The 6,674-nt window shown below is 54.9% G+C and overlaps 1 long non-coding RNA gene across 1 annotated transcript in view; it reads left to right on the top strand.

The window, feature by feature from the left end:
* The first annotated feature begins 2,530 nt into the window (after positions 1–2,530).
* The window catches only part of LOC119470990, a 9,103-nt gene continuing 4,959 nt past the window's right edge, over positions 2,531–6,674 (top strand). Inside the window, exons 1-3 of the long non-coding RNA XR_005199979.1 lie at positions 2,531–2,612; positions 2,915–3,023; positions 4,356–4,631. This is a non-coding gene — a long non-coding RNA (uncharacterized LOC119470990). The remainder of the gene's footprint in view (positions 2,613–2,914; positions 3,024–4,355; positions 4,632–6,674) is intronic.

A 6,674-nucleotide genomic window follows, 5' to 3' on the forward strand; every position in this document is an offset into this window, starting at 1 on the left:
GAGGCAGGAGAATTGCTTGAGCCTAGGAGGCAGAGGTTGCAGTAAGCAGAGATTGTGCCATTGCACTCCAATGCAATGGGCGATAGAGCGAGACTCTGACTCAAAAAATAAAAAGAAAATAGTAATAAAATGTGTGGTTCAGTGGTTTAGTATATTCACGGGTACCGGTAGTCATCCCTACAGTTGGAACATTTTGCCCACCCCAAAAAGAGCCTGTGTCCATTAGTCACGCCCTGTCTCCCCTCCACTGCCTTAGCCCCGGGCAGCCACTGGGCCACTTTCTGTCTCTGGGTTTGATCTGGCACATCTAAAGTAGAAGTTATTGGCAAAGGCACTGGCTCTTATTTCTAAGAGATGATTTAGATTGCCAGGGCAGCAGAGGATGGGTCTGCCTCGCAGAGAGAAGTTTGATTTTCATTTCAGAAGGAGCTTTCCTGGCATTTTAGGCCGCTTGTCATTAAAAAGATTCGTGGGGCATTGTCTGGAGGGGACTTATGCCACTGTGAGCTGGTGACAAGCAGATTAGAAGCGGGGGTGTCAAAGGCTGGAATCACCACCTTGGTGGGGGCGGAGGAGAGGACAGTTAGCGGATTGGAGTCTGCTCTTTCCCCATCTCTCTTGGTGACCCTTCCCCTCCATTGGGAAAATGAGGTGCTGAGCCATCTCTCTGGTCCCAGGCTTCAGTTTTCCTCTGTTCAGGGAGTTTCAGAGAGTTGACTGTCCCACGGCCCTTGGGAATTGGAAACAAGACCTAGAACTTTCTGGAACACAGAGAGTGGTCTGTTGGGCCTTCCTTCGCTTCCTCAGTTTCCGCCCTCCCCCTTCACTCCTTTCTAGGACTTTCCTTCCCCACTCCTGGATCCTCCAATGTTAGTGGAACAGAAGTACTAAGGCCGGGGGTCAGGAAACAGCCAGTGGGTCAGATCGGGTTCCTGTGTGGTTTTGTACAAACTGGAAGCTGGGGATGTGTCTGAAAAATCAAAAGAACATTTCGTGTTGCATGAAGATTCTATGAAATTCAAATTTCAGGGCCCATAAATAGCTTTGTTGGGGCGCAGCCACACTTGTTTGTATGGTGTGTGGCTGCCTTCACCACGGATAACAGACTAGAATAGCTGCTGTGGCCTGTATTTTCTATTTGTCTTTATGGAAAATGCTTGATGAGCTCCGAGGGGTCCGTAGTGGAGCTGATGGAAAGGTAGTGCGTGGCATCGGTGGTGGCTGAGCCAGCGAGTGCCCACTCAGAGAGCTGGTTATTAACGGAGTGCTAACCAGTTCACTCTAGATGAGGAATATGCAGATCAGGTTTAAACACATGGAAAGCTGTTTACAGGAAAATGATAAAATAGCAGAACATAAAATGATGGGTACACTGTGGTTATGTTGTCATAAAAATGTGTACATATGGATAGAGAGGAAGGTGTCCCACGTGGAGAGATGAAGAGGTGCCTTGGGCGGGTTGGGAGAGAGCAGTTTTTCTTTCTATTCTATTTTTCTGTTTAAATGCTCCTATAATGTTCTTATAATAAGTGTTGATGAGCACTCGCAGCCACTGGGGGAAGCAGCTACCCAGGCAGAAGACTGTTCTGGGTCCCTGGAAGGCGGTAGGCAGAGGGACCCTGAGCTCTGGACCAGGGTTAGGGGAAGGTATTCTGGGCATGTGGAGGCTGGTGGCCCAAGCTCCTGTGAGCCGGGGGCTGGGGCTGCGTCTTGCCTATGTTGCTGTCATGTATGTGCAGGGCCCCATGTTGTGAGTTGTGTGTCTGCCCACTATTGTGCTTAGCCTCTGGAAGTTGCTTAGGAGTCTGGGATTTTGTGGTGAGGTGGGAGTCAGTTGCTTCTGTCCAAAGGAGTTGGCCAGTGGGGGGCATTCTGAGTTCAGAAACCTCTGGCTTTGAGCCTGATGGACCCAGCCAGGCTCAGCTCTGCTGTTGACCAGCTATGTGCTCTGGGACTCGTGTTAAGTCTGCAGGTGGCAAAACTGTCACCTCCTATCCCATCTTCCCTTCACCCCACCCCCGACCCCTGTGTTCCATTCGGAGCTTCAGAGAGTTGGTGCCACCTAGCTCCATTCACTGACATGCATCTTGTGCTGTGCTAGGATGTCGTCCCCATGTTAGCGTGTCCTCTCCGGGGAGACTGGCAGCCCTCGCGGGCGTGCATCTTCTGCTTCTGCATCCTTGGTCACTGCCAGCAGAGGCCTGGGCAGTGGTGGACATCGGATATTATCTGTGGTTGTGCTGGAATGGAGGAGGCCTGGTGTCTGGTTTTGGAGTCAAGAGCCCATGTGCTTAAGGGTTCCAAGCTCACATGGAGGGAGGAGGATGTGATTAGCTCTGGGAAGAAGAGTGGCTGGAAGGAGGGCAAGAGCCCTCGACCTGTTCTTGTTGGGAAGGAAAGAGCAGGTGAGGGTGGGGTACCGTTCCAGGCATGGGAAAAAGGCCACGGGAGTCGGCTATAGCCCGGGTCGCGGGCTGGGAGGCGGCTGCTCCAGCACACAGTCACTGAGCCGTCCTGTGCTCTCTGCGGCAGGTGCTGGGAGTCCAGGAAGTGCTGAGCAGATGGAGTCCACGCCCTCGGGGAGACAGAGACCATCACCCGCCCAGAGTGTGGTGAGTCAGAGGGTGACAAGCTCCGAAGACCAGGAAAGCAGGGAGGAAGGGGCGGGCGATGCCCTGTTCTCTTTTATGTGGGGAGACGAGAGGAAACCGCAGGAAATGGGGACCAACCACATGGTTAGGGGAGGAAAGCGTGTTTCAGGCAGAGAGTGGCCAAGAGCAAAGGCCCTGTAGCAGGCGCGTCTGTGAGTGGTCAGAGCAGAGTGAGGGCTGGGAGATGGGCGGGTCAGAGGGGAGAGGGTGTGTACATGGCAGGTCTGCAGACCCAGGTAAAGAGTCTGGATTTCATTTCTAAGGGGACGAGAGGCTCGGGAAGGTCTGATCAGCCTTCCGTCTTGAAAGGGACACCCCTGCTTCTGCGTGTCAGGTGCGCCAGTGGAAGTGGGAGGCGGTTGCAGCTTCCAGGTGAGAAATGATGGCAACTTGCACGGTGGGGGAAGAGGCGCCGCCTTGGAGGTGGCTTGCTGGGCCTATCACCTGCTGTTCCCTACCTCAGTGAACAGCGCCCCCACGCACCCCTGCCCGATCCCCGCGCGGCAGAAATCCAGGCCCTGCCAGCCCCTGCTGTTCTACGTGTGGCCAGGCGGGGGAGCCTTCAGCCTCCCGTTCCCCTCGCCGCACGCCCCAGGCAGTGCGGTCCTGAGATCCCCCTCCTATTCCAGGGCTCAGGCCCCCAGCATGGCCAGGCTCCCCTCCCCCTCGCCTTCCCCCTCCCCCAGACCATTGCACACAGAGCATCTGGAACGGTCTCTCGGGCAGCACCTCAGACCGTGTGGCTGTGCCGTGTGAGCCCCTTTCCCTCACCGCAGCTCTCTGCCCTACCTGAGCCCAGGTACCTGCGGGCTCCCGGGTCACCTCTGCCTTGAACCTCCCTGAGCCTGAGCTTCTTAAACACAACATCCTCCAGCCTCCTGCCTTCACACAGGCTGTTCTGTTACCCTGGACCTTGTCCCCACCCACCCGTTCCTGATCCTTCAGGTCGCAACTTAGAGGTGACTTTCCCTAGCAGCCTCCTCAGACCCAGTGAGGCCAGATTCGGGCCCCTCCCTGCCCTCATGGCCCCGGGTGTTTAGCACTCCACTTTTTCCTGCTATCAAAAGCGTATAGAATGATACATGCTTCTGATGGCTTGTTCCAGCTGTGAGTGCCCTGTGGGCAGGGATGGGGTCTATGTCCTCACTGTGGGTTCAGCCGGCACCTGGCTGGGCACTCGTAGTGTTGTTGAATGCATGAGCGAGTAAGTCACCCTCAGGGGAAGTTGCTGTGTCTGACGCGGGAACATGCGGGTTGCACTGGCGGGGCCTATTGAGACCATGACTGGAGCCTCTGGCCCGCAGAGTGGGGGGCATCAGTGGGGCTTGCTTCCTCTGCCCACTTTCTGCCCACTTTTTTTTTTTTTTTTTTTTTGAGACAGAATCTCGCTCTCTCGCCTAGGCTGGAGTGCAATGGTGCAATCTCGCCTCACTGCGACATCTGCCTCCTGAGTTCAAGCGATTTTCCTGCCTCAGCCTACCGAGTAGTTGGGATTACAGGCACGCACCACCACAACCTGGCTAATTTTTGAATTTTTGGTAGAGACGGGGTTTCACCATATTGGCCAGGATGGTCTCGATCTCTTGATCTCGTGATCTGCCTGCCTCAGCCTCCCAAAGTGCTGGGATTACAGGCATGAGCCACCGTGCCTGGCCCTTCTGCCCACTTTCTTCCCCTTCCCCCTCCTCTCCTGTCTCCACTCAGGCTGTCTCTCGAGTGGCTGTGGATGCTGACAGAATGCATGCCCGCCTCGCCGTCACTGTTCACGCACAGCGCCTGCTGAGGACTCTCCTGTAACCTAAAGGGGTGGTGGAAGGATGGAGCTTCAGGCCTTGAGGGCCAGAAGATGAACACGGAAGACTGAATCCTCAGGGGACCCCAGCTCTGGGCTGGCCCGGGACTGTGTTCTGAGGACGGAAGTGGAAGGAGGTGGCAGCAGGAGCCGGGCCCAAGGCATCTCCCACACTTCCGAGGTCGAAGGTGAGGTGTCATATCTGCTTGCTGATGCATGATTTCCTTTTCAGTTTTCTTTGGAACCTGTGCTGTGCAGATGTTCACAATGTGGTGGGGAAGTGAGTTTTGAGAAGCTCTTGGCAGAGTACCATTTGGCGTCCCTGTGGTTCTAGAGATTTCTGGGGCCTCGGGGCTGTAGCACCAGCTGTAGACAGCTGCCTGCCTTCTGACAGCGCTCAGCGTCTGGGCCCAGCAGCTTTCTCAGTTCTGAAAACATGTGTGACCTCACGATTCTGGCCCTTCCACCATCCCCGGCAAACTGTTCCGGCGTGTAGGTGGAATTCCTATTTTTAATAGCCAAGTTGTTGAGAAATTATAGGACTTTCACTTCCTTTGGAACGGAAGGGCTCCAGAAATATTTATATCTTTGCTTCTATAGAACCTAGGAGATCATCTTTGCCCCGGGAGGGTCAGCATGTGAAGAGGGTCACCTGGGAGGGGTCCCAGTGTCAGCCCACACTTGCTGTCAGCAAATGGTACCACAGCGAGCACCCAGGGGCTTAGCCAGCCCCCGAGAGGGAAGTCCCGGCTGTCCACTGGGGAAGGGCAGGGAGGCATGGAAGCAATAGTGACCCCCAGGCTGGCAGGGGTGATGGCGTTATGCAAAGTGTGCAAGTGGAGCATGAGCATGGGTCGGGACCCCCCAAGGCTGGGAATCAGGGAGACACCACAGAGGAGGTGGCCCTTCCCTTGAAAGGTGAAGGATTGATAGGAGTCTGTGGGAGAGTGGAGGCTGTGGGAAGGAGGCCTGTGGGAGGAGGGAGGCTCTTGCATTCCAGGCAGGTGTGGGAGCTCCTGGCAGAGTTTGCAGAAGCCAGCAGCTCAGTGTTGTGGGGGCCGGCTGTGGGCCAGGTGGGTGGGTAGACAGGGGCCAGGTCTGGAGGGGTTTTCAGGAGGGGTCTGAAGTCCATCCTAAAAGTTGTAACTGGGGAGTGGCCTGGTGGTGGGTTAGAGCAGTGTCATTCAAAATTTCCTCCGGTTCACGCAAATAGAGACCTAGCGTGCATACTGACATCCTGGGCTTGTGAGTCGCAGTCGCCCTTGCCGTGTGCAGCTCCTTCTGGTGTGTTCTGTTCTGCTTCTATTCCGGCTCATTTGTTCTTTGAACAATGCTGTTTGCAAGCCTCTACATTGGCTTCCTGTCTCCCTGAATATTTTTGATCTGCAGTTAGAACAGCACACTGGATTGGCAAGCGGGAGACTGAGGCAGGAGCCCAGGCAGGGGCTGCTGTCAGTCAGAGTCTAACCAGGAGAGAGACACGAGTGCCAGGCAGTGGGCCTGGGGCAGGGACTCTGGAGTGAAGATGCCACCTTGGCAGTCCTCACCCAGGCTTCAAGAGACTTGGGGCAGCTCTGGAAGCAGCAAGAGGGGTCCTGTCATCGTGAGGTGCGTTGAAGATCCGGAAGTTGTGGTTTCATAACTCAGACACTGCGTGGTGTCTGAAAGCCATTTCATTAAATGTCACATGGAATCAAAATAGAAATTACATCTCTGGGACAAAGCCCATTGAGCCAGGAGCCAAGAATTCTGAATTGGGACCAGAATAGCCCCCAAAGCTGGTACTGTGGATCCAAGGCTGCTTGCGTCTGGGGGGCTAGCCTCCCTACCCTTGTTTACTCACATCTGGACTCCCTAGAGGGGACAGGTGGTCCTGGAGCCTAGCCTACCTGCTGGGAATCAGAGGCAGCCGAAGGTTTACATGTACAATCACCCATCCCCAGCGCCTTCTGGGAGGGAAGCATATCTTACGGATGGCGACCTTGAGGCTCAGGGAGGGTAAAGTCCCAGCCTGAGATCATACAGCCAGTGAGAGGCAGAGATGAGGCTTAGACTCCAAATAATGGCTTCAGAACGCCCACTGTTTTCTATGCCCTGGGCTGCGTTTTCCCCAGTGCTCCTTGCTGTTTGGAACCAGATGACCAATGTGGAGAGACATGAGCTGGTTCAATCAGAGTGCATGGGGAAGGAACTTAGACCCCAGCTTTTTTTTTTTTTTTTGAGACAGAGTC

The sequence above is a fragment of the Cebus imitator genome, unplaced genomic scaffold, assembly GCF_001604975.1.
Source record: "Cebus imitator isolate Cc_AM_T3 unplaced genomic scaffold, Cebus_imitator-1.0 Scaffold1, whole genome shotgun sequence".
Classification (NCBI taxonomy): domain Eukaryota; kingdom Metazoa; phylum Chordata; class Mammalia; order Primates; family Cebidae; genus Cebus; species Cebus imitator.